Here is an 8,698-nt window from a genome sequence, read left to right on the forward strand (position 1 = left end):
ATTGGTATGTGGTGGTGGTGGTGGTGGTGGTAGTGGTGACAGTGGGTGTGGGGGGTGGTGTGGGGGGTGGGGGGGGTTTCCCCTCGGGGAATAATATGTGCACATCTTGTACAAGACTTTGTAGGGCAGAAGAACAAGTTGGTGACTTAGCGATGTGTAAAGCCCTTTTTACCCCTCTTGAAAATCGAGTTTGTACTTAGTGTAGGGACCAGTTACGAACAAATACTTTTGCACGAAGCTTCTATTTTTAATAAGAAGGCAAATACTTTGGGTATGATAGCAAATAAAGCTAGCCCACAGCAATTAGCATCTTAGTATTTCTCGAGCCAGATACATAGAAATAATTCAAATGGACCGTTTTGGAGAAAGAGGGTAGGTAAGCCTTCTGGTGGAAATACCATTATTATTCAAGTTTTGACCTCAGCCACAGAGGGGATCCCTGCCAAAACACTTCGCATCACAATTAGCTCACATTTTGCACCCCTTTGTGGGCCTGATCCGGCTAACCCGGCACCAGGCTGCTTTGGGGTTAAACCCCGAACTTCTCTTTTCGTCTTCACTCCTAACTGCTGGCTCCTTCCAGAAGAAAGAGGCTACTGTATTCAGTCTACCTCAGAGAGGTGATATTAAACATTCAGCCAGTTGTAGTTTAAAATAAACAAAAAAGACATTACCCTCACATTTCTAAGTTCCTCTTTATCTGGTGTTTTTGTACATGTGATTACCTCTTGTGTGTCAAATTGGATATTAAGCCATAAAATGGAATAGAACATCTACACAAAGGATTTTTCTATAGGTGGTGACTTCTCAGGACTAGGCTCCAGAAAAGAGCAAATTACTTTTAATTTTTCTTGAAATGTTGCTGATTTCCGAGGTAAAACCCTGGGCTCTCTTTCCACGGCACTCCTTTGTTGAAGGCACAGGTGCAGGGAATTTCTGAATTTTTGAGGTTTGAATTGTGTCTTGCTTCCTGTGGAGTGACAGCCAGCAGTGTCTCTCCCGGTGTCCGTCTTACACAGGGGGAGAGGGGATGTAGGGCAAACACGCCACTGAACACAGGACTTTAATTTACAGTGTATGATGGGATTATCTTTATGCTGGAAATTCCCCCCCAACCCCACCCAAAAAGGACTATTTCTCTTTCCCAGGGTGATTGAAAATCATCACTATGGATTCTTATTTACCCCAAGTTTGGAGTCACAAAGACACATCACATTTGTAATTTTATTTTATTTATTTTTTAAAGAATGCATTTATTCATGAAAGACAGGGACACAGGCAGGGACACAGGCAGAGGGAGAAGCAGGCTCCATGCAAGGAGCCCGATGCAGGACTCGATCCCAGGACCCAGTGATCATGCCCTGGGCCGAAGGCAGATGCTCAACCGCTGAGCCACCCAGGTGCCCACATTTGTAATTTTAAAGGGAGTATGAATAAGGGAAAGCAGAGAAAATTCTAGATGTTCACATATCTTTGTTTCTCCCCCTTCCTCCTACCCCTTATCAAAGATTTGAACATCTTTTCTAGCTTTGCATTCTCTCCGTGACGAGCATGCCCTCTTCCCAGTCGGTCCCAGTAAGGAGACTACTTCCAAGGGCACCTATTTGGCTGCTGGGCATAACCAGGTTAAATCTTGTCTACTGGAGTGGAAGGCAGAGGAAGGAAATCTCCCCGGCAGCTTCATGGAACAGGAGCTCATAAAAAAGGGGGCCCCTGTGATCCTTCTGCTCATGGTACAGAGTCTACAGAAGTCACTTGATGGCTCAAAGACCTTTGTCCTGTATGACAGGCTGGGTAGAGTCACCATAAAGAAACCAGAGGGGCAAATTCAGAAGGCTAGAGCAGGGACGGGGGTGGGGGCAAAAGGGGATGACGGGGGGAGCAATAAGGATCATGACTCACTCCCAAATTTTTATTGGCATCTAGATTTTTAATATTTTTTTAAGAAATAAATTTTAAAGTTACTTCTGCACCCAACGTGGGGCTCGAACTCACGACCCCAAGATCAAGAGTCGCAAGCTCCACTGACTGAGCCAGCCAGGTGCCCCGGCATCAAGGTTCTTAACAAGTCACCTGTTCCTCTTTAGCCAAAGCCCCTGAGATTGCCAACAAAGGCATTTTTTGCCTGTCAAAATGAGCTGACTGCCTCTTCATCAGGCTGTGATAATTGAAACTGCAATAAACAAGGTCACCAGGATCGTACTCAAGTTCCCAGAGAGCCACTCTTGCTGATTCAACCCCTCTGCCCCCCACTCCTGTGACCATGAAACGCTCACGGCGCCCCGGGCCTTGTGTGCCTACATATAACCCACACATTTGAGCGCCAGGTAACTAGTTATTAATTTGTCGATTCTTTTCCTTCTCAAAAATGAGAGCGCACAGGTGGTCTCCCAGATGGTCAGACCATAAGGTCACACAATAAGCTGCTAAATCTTCTGGCCAACAATTCTCCCCTGATAGCCTGGAAGATACAGATAAATTCTGCCCTTTTGTCCAAATACACTCCAGTGCTAGTCGGTAAGAGGGAGTCAAGCTTTCTTTTAAATGACTGGTAGGGAAAAGAAGTGTGAAGATTTGGGACACCTGGGTGGTTCAGTTGGTAAAGCGTCTGCCCTCAGCTTGGGGCGTGGATCCAGGATCTTGGGATCCAGCCCCACATCAAGCTCCCTGTTCATGCTCTCACTCTCTCAAATAAATAAATAAAATCTTAAAAGAAAATAAAAAAGTGGGGCAGCCCGGGTGGCTCAGCGGTTTAGCACTGCCTTCAGCCCAGGGCCTGATCCTAGAGAACAGGGATCGAGTCCTGCGTTGGGCTCCCTGCTTCTCCCTCTGCCTGTGTCTCTGCCTCTCTCTGTGTGTCTCTCATGAGTAAGTAAATTAAATCTTAAAAAAAAAAAAAAAAAGTGTTAAGACCCACAGAAACGCACAGGTGACATTCCAATTTAGGGCTGAAGGCTGGCTGCTTGCACACCCACCTGCATGTTGGGCCTACTGCCCCCTCCCCCCACCCCCCACCATTCGGTCCCAGGATCTGCATAGACTTTCTCCAGATCCGGATCTGATCAGAAGATCAGAAAGTGTGAGGGCAGGGCTGTTTTACTGATCTTCCTACCTCATGGTGTGTACCCTGAGGACTCTGACGGTGGTTAGGCACGGTCCGCAGCTAAGCTTGCTCCTCGTCACCAGCCAAGGGCACCGGTGGGCCTCACCCTTCAAAGCTGGAGGCCCCAGCAGCGCCAGCCCTCATCGCTGACCGTCCTCAAGGCCGTCGGTGACAAGGCACAGTTCGGGCCAGTCCTGCCCTCAAGAGGCTTCTGTAATCCAGGAGCGAATCCCCGGAGGAGACTCCACTCTTGGAGGCAGAGGGAAGACCCCTGAGGGGAGCGGCCCGGTGTCTGTCACCTGAAGAAGTGGAGGCCTGCACAGGCCAGTCGAGCGCGCCCTTTCAGAGACAGGCTGACGGGCCACCGAAGCCAGGCGCCGGCGGCCGGCGGAGAGCGCCTCCAGCTTTGACGTGGGAAGAAGGCTGGTGGGGACCAGGCCCTCGCTTCGGGAATTTGATACAGAGGATGGAGAATCAGCTATGGGCTTGGGTCCTCTGCTCCTCTCAGGGCTGCACCAAAGAGATGCTGATGCCCCATTTCTTTTCTTCTTTTTTTTCTTTATTTTTTTTCTTTTCTTTTCTTTTCTTTTTTCTTTCTTTTCTTTTCTTTTTCTTTTTCTTTTTCTTTTTTCTTTTCTTTTCTTATTTTTTAGATTCCCCATTTCAAAAGACAGGAGACTAAGCCTGCCCGGGAAGCCGGCTGTCTGGCTGTCACTGCCTGGGGAAGCCGCTTCTGTGGGTGGGTGCACAAGGGTCCCAAGAGGCTGCTGTAAGGAAAAGACGGGCTAAAATGATGGTCAGCACACTAGCAATTTAATTAATCATGAAGTTTTTCTTTTCTTTTTTAAAAAATATTTTATTTATTTATTCATGAGAGACACACACAGAGAGAGAGAGAGAGAGAGAGAGAGGCAGAGACACAGGCAGAGGGAGAAGCAGGCTCCATGCAGGGAGCCCGATGTGGGACTCGATCCTGGGACTCCAGAATCACACCCTGGGTTGAAGGCGGTGCTAATCCACTGAGCCACCCGGGCTGCCCAATCATGAAGTTTTTCTTAATTAATTGGGTGATCTTGGTCTACAGCGAGTGAACAGAAATTCACATAAAAATGAGCTAACAGGACTGAACAAAAAGAGCTCTTCCTAGAAGAAGTCAAGGTCAGCGTTGAGGTCACTGGCAAGGAAGTCTGGAGTGGATTGAACTGAAGAAACTTGTGTCTTGGGGAAAAAAGACTTGTTTTCATTGCTCTCATCATGAGCATAACGACTCCAAAAGCTTGAAAAGCCAAAGACAGCACAACGACCTCTTATTATGTCACTGTATTTTTTTTTCTTTTTTTTTTTTTTTATGGTAGTCATACAGAGAGAGAGAGAGGCAGAGACACAGGCAGAGGGAGAAGCAGGCTCCATGCACCGGGAGCCTGATGTGGGATTCGATCCCGGGTCTCCAGGATCGCGCCCCGGGCCAAAGGCAGGCGCCAAACCGCTGCGCCACCCAGGGATCCCTATTTTTTTTTTCTTAAGGCTGCCAGTTAAGACCAGAGGCTGCTATGAAGCTTTTACATTTTCCCTTTCCTGGGGAGTTGGGCAAAGCCTCGATCTCTCTAAACACACACACACACACACACACACACACACACACACACGTGCAAACACTTGTGTATATATATGTATGTATGTATATATATGTATATAAGTAGGCTTGCAGCTATTCATTTGCAATTTCTAATTTCTCTCAGTTTGTGACTCCCTTAACTGAAGGAAAAGGCTAACTGAACTTTACAAAGATAATAGAGGGAGGGGCAGCCCAGGTGGCTCAGTGGTTTAGCACCGCCTTCAGCCCCGGGCCTGATCCTGGAGTCCCCGGATTGAGTCCCACATGGGGCTCCCTGCATGGAGCCTGCTTCTCCCTCTGCCTGTGTCTTTGCCTCTCTCTCTCTCTGTCTCTCTGTCTCTCGTGAATGAATAAATAAAATCTTCAAAAAAAAAAAAAAATAGAGGGAGACTTTTTAGATAAATAAAGTTTAGAGAATACAAAAACATTTTTTTTAAAGACCACCCCATAGGAAATCTATTTTTTTAAGAGATTTATGTATTTATTTAATTTTTTTTAAGACTTTATTCATGAGAGACACACAGAGAGAGGCAGAGACACAGGCAGAGGGAGAAGCAGGCTCCATGTGGGGAGCCCGATGCGGGACTCAATTCCAGCACCCTGGGATCACGCCCTGAGCGGGAGGCAGATGCTTAACCACTGAGCTACCCAGGAGTCCCTAGTTAGAAAATTTTAATCCACAACATTTTCCTTGTTCTGACCTAAGGCAGGGGTGAGGAAGCAGGAAACAGAATTTGACAACAATGTCAGCATCTATGATTTATTTGGGGGAATTCTTTAAAGACTTAAGCTATTTTATTATTTTAGGAAGTGTGCATTAGGGAAAATTTGGCCGCTCATAAAATATCTTTTCAGATTAAAAATAAGTTATTAGGGACGCCTGGTGGCTCAGCAGTTGAGTCTCTGTCTGCCTTTGGCTCAGGTCGTGATCCTGGGGGTCCTGGGATTGAGTTCCGCATTGGGCTCCCCGCATGGAGCCTGCTTCTCCCTCTGCTTCTGTCTCTACCTCTCTCTGTGTCTCTCATGAATAAATAAATAAAATCTTAAAAAAATAAGTTATTCAAAATTACCAATGTACAATTTATTTTAAGCAGTCTAAGTGGTTACACTAGATGAACTATAAGCAGCTAAGATTTAAGAAATCCAGACTAGTAGTATGGAATAGAGTAGTATATGCTTATTTATGAGAAGAGGGGGAAAAACTGAGACAGAAAAAATCATTGATATTAAGCTAAAATAAGTGTGTCATCTGGGAGCTTAACTTCTCTTACAGCTTCAAGTAGCTATTTAGAAAGTTGAGGAGAGGGATCCCTAGGTGGCGCAGCGGTTTGGCGCCTGCCTTTGGCCCAGGGCGCGATCCTCGAGACCCGGGATCGAATCCTACATCAGGCTCCCGGTGCATGGAGCCTGCTTCTCCCTCTGCCTGTGTCTCTGCCTCTCTCTCTCTCTCTCTCTCTCTCTGTGACTATCATAAATAAATTAAAAAAAAAAAAAAAAGAAAGTTGAGGAGAAAAAGGAGTGAAACTAATCTAGTTTAGTGAAATGTGTATTTTCCTATATGATTTCTTAGTCTAACTAGTTAAAACTTTTTAAAAAATATTTTATTTCTTTGTGAGAGACACACAGAGAGGCAGAGACACAGGCAGAGGGAGAAGCAGGCTCCCTGCCTGGAGCCCAATGTGGGACTCAATCCCCAGAGCGGGATCATGACCTGAGCCAAAGGCAGATGCTCAACCGCTGAGCCACCCGCGTGCCCCTTTTTCTAACTAGTTTTATATTTTAAACTAGTTCTGCTTCTTCAGTTGCCCTGTTTCTATAATTCTTACTAACAGAAAATTGTTCAACTTTATACTTTCTTGCATCTCTGTGTTTCCAAATATAAACCAGTTTCTTTCACATGCTGGACAAGGGATTCTGTTATTTGCAGTAGTAAGGCCACTGGTGTCACTGGCTCTACCAAAAATACCGATTACCACTCAGGTGCAAGAAGGAAAGCCTTTCTGGTCAAAATATCCTAACAAAAATTTTTTTATTATGAAAAATTTAAAAAGGTAAGAGTTAAAAGACGAGTACAAATAAACCACACACACCTACCCATTTCCATTGCTAACATAATGCCATATTTAAGACATCTCTTTCTCATATTCAAGACAGGTCTCTCATCTTCCTTTTCTCTCCAGCTTTCTTTCCATATATGTGAATATATATGAATGTATCTATTTTTGCTGAACCATTTTTTATTTTTTTTTATTTTATATTTTTTTATTTTTTAAAGATTTTATGTATTTATTCATGAGAGATACAAAGAGAGAGGCAAAGACATAGGCAGAGGGGGAAGCAGGCTCCATGCAGGGAGCCTGATGTGGGACTTGATCCCGGAACAGGGATTACACCCTGAGCCAAAGGCAGATGCTCAACCGCTGAGCCACCCAGGGGTCCCTGCTGAACCATTTAAAAATAAATTGGAGGCATCATGCCACTTCACCTCTGACTTTAGGCACGCATCTCCTGTGAGGCCATTTGCCTACATTACCACAATATAATAACAGCTAAAAAAACTAACAAAAAGTCCCTATTATCAACAAACACACACTCAAATTGTTCAGTTGTTCCCCAGATGTTTTTCTATAGTTATTTTTTTTCTAAAGTTATTTTTTGAACTGTCGTCTAAAGTCTCTTTTATTTTATAACAGTATTTCTAAAATAGTTTTTTTTTTGTGGTTGACTTTTTGAAGAAACCGAGCTAATTATCTTGGAGAATGTCCCAGATTCTGGAGTTGTCCAACTGATTCTTCATGGTGTCATTTAAACTTGTATTTTAACCCTCTTTGTTTTCTACACTAGAAAGAAAGGACAAACAGCTTGAGCAGATTCAGGATCAACAGGAGTATTCCAGCAGCAGTATCTCATGAGTGAGGTTGTATAATTTATATTACTTTGTATCCGGAGGCACATGATCATCAGGTTATTAGTAATCCTAACTTTGATCATTTGAGTTGGGACAGTAAGCACAAATCTTTTTTTTTTTTTTTTTTTTTAAGATTTTAAGTAATCCTTACACCCAACGTGGGGCTTGAATTTACAACCTCACGATCAAGAATTGTATACTGTACCCACTGAACCAGCCAGGTGCCTCAGCCCAAGTCTTGTGTTAATGGTACTTTTTCCCTTTTCTTTTCTTCCTTTTTTTTTTTTTTTTTTTTTAAGATTTTATTTATTTATGAGAGACACAGAGAGAAGCAGAGACATAGGCAGAGGGAGAAGCAGGCTCCTTGTGGGGAGACCCATGCGGGACTGGAAACCAGGACCTGGGAACACACCCTGAAGCCACCCAGGCATCCCAACATTTTCCCTTTTCAAACTAATATGTAAGGTCATACTTTAGTATTATGACATAATCTGTTTTCCTGCAATCTCTAATGATTTTAGCATCCACTGGTAATCCCTGTGTGAATCAATATTTCAGTGGGGCCTGCAAAATGGTGATTTTTCTAATTTTGCCAATCTTTCTATACTTTTTAACTAGCCATACTTCTATAAATAATACTAGTGTCTAAAGTAACAGCCTGACATTTATTTTTTTTTTTTAAAGATTTTATTTATTTATTCATGATAGTCACACACAGAGAGAGAGAGAGGCAGAGACACAGGCAGAGGGAGAAGCAGGCTCCATGCACCGGGAGCCCGACGTGGGATTCGATCCCGGGTCTCCAGGATCGCGCCCCGGGCCAAAGGCAGGCGCCAAACCGCAACGCCACCCAGGGATCCCCTGACATTTATTTAGAGTAAGTTATAAGTGTACTGCCTTTGTTAACTCAAACGAAATGGCAGTGCAACCACCAACTGCTTTTGTGTTTGAATTTTGTAATAAAAAAAAAAAAACGGAATAAATTTTTATTACATGGCTCCTCTCAAAAACTATGCATGGAGTTGGGGGGGATATAGGGTGAATATAAAAGCATGCACTGTGTCTTCCTCAA

The sequence above is a fragment of the Vulpes lagopus genome, chromosome 23 (assembly GCF_018345385.1).
Source record: "Vulpes lagopus strain Blue_001 chromosome 23, ASM1834538v1, whole genome shotgun sequence".
NCBI lineage: Eukaryota > Metazoa > Chordata > Mammalia > Carnivora > Canidae > Vulpes > Vulpes lagopus.